The following is a 410-nucleotide window of genomic DNA, read 5'->3' on the forward strand; positions in this document are numbered from 1 at the left end:
TATATACATATACACATACACATATGACAGGCCTGTCTGACAGCCTGTGACACATCATAAGAATCTTTAAGTATGGCATATGCTTGGAATGGTTTGATTTTAGATTAGTTTCTCAACATTATTCCCTCTACAGCCCTCCTCCTTACACAAATACTTCGAGTTGAAGCTGTTACACCTCTGATGCATTAATTTTTCCAATATAGTTTTATATTAAATTGCATTTTTTTTACAAGATATTGAAAATATCCTCTAATCTATCCTTTGAAAGCTGATTTTTACAAGTTCTGTTCTCCTTCATCATATGGATTTTCAAATATTTGTTCACAGGCTTAGAGTAAGGGGGAAGGTTATGGTAGTATATTTAAGCTAGATGAATGTGGTTCTTCTAAACATTATTGGATTGGGAGTAT

The 410-nt window shown here is 32.9% G+C and overlaps 1 protein-coding gene across 1 annotated transcript in view; it reads right to left on the bottom strand.

Moving 5' to 3' along the window:
- Positions 1–410, bottom strand: part of LOC119591474 (methyltransferase-like protein 25) — an 11,825-nt gene that overhangs the window by 10,883 nt on the left and 532 nt on the right. The gene's annotated exons all lie outside the window — the stretch shown is intronic.

Source organism: Penaeus monodon, chromosome 28 (assembly GCF_015228065.2).
Source record: "Penaeus monodon isolate SGIC_2016 chromosome 28, NSTDA_Pmon_1, whole genome shotgun sequence".
NCBI classification, from domain to species: domain Eukaryota; kingdom Metazoa; phylum Arthropoda; class Malacostraca; order Decapoda; family Penaeidae; genus Penaeus; species Penaeus monodon.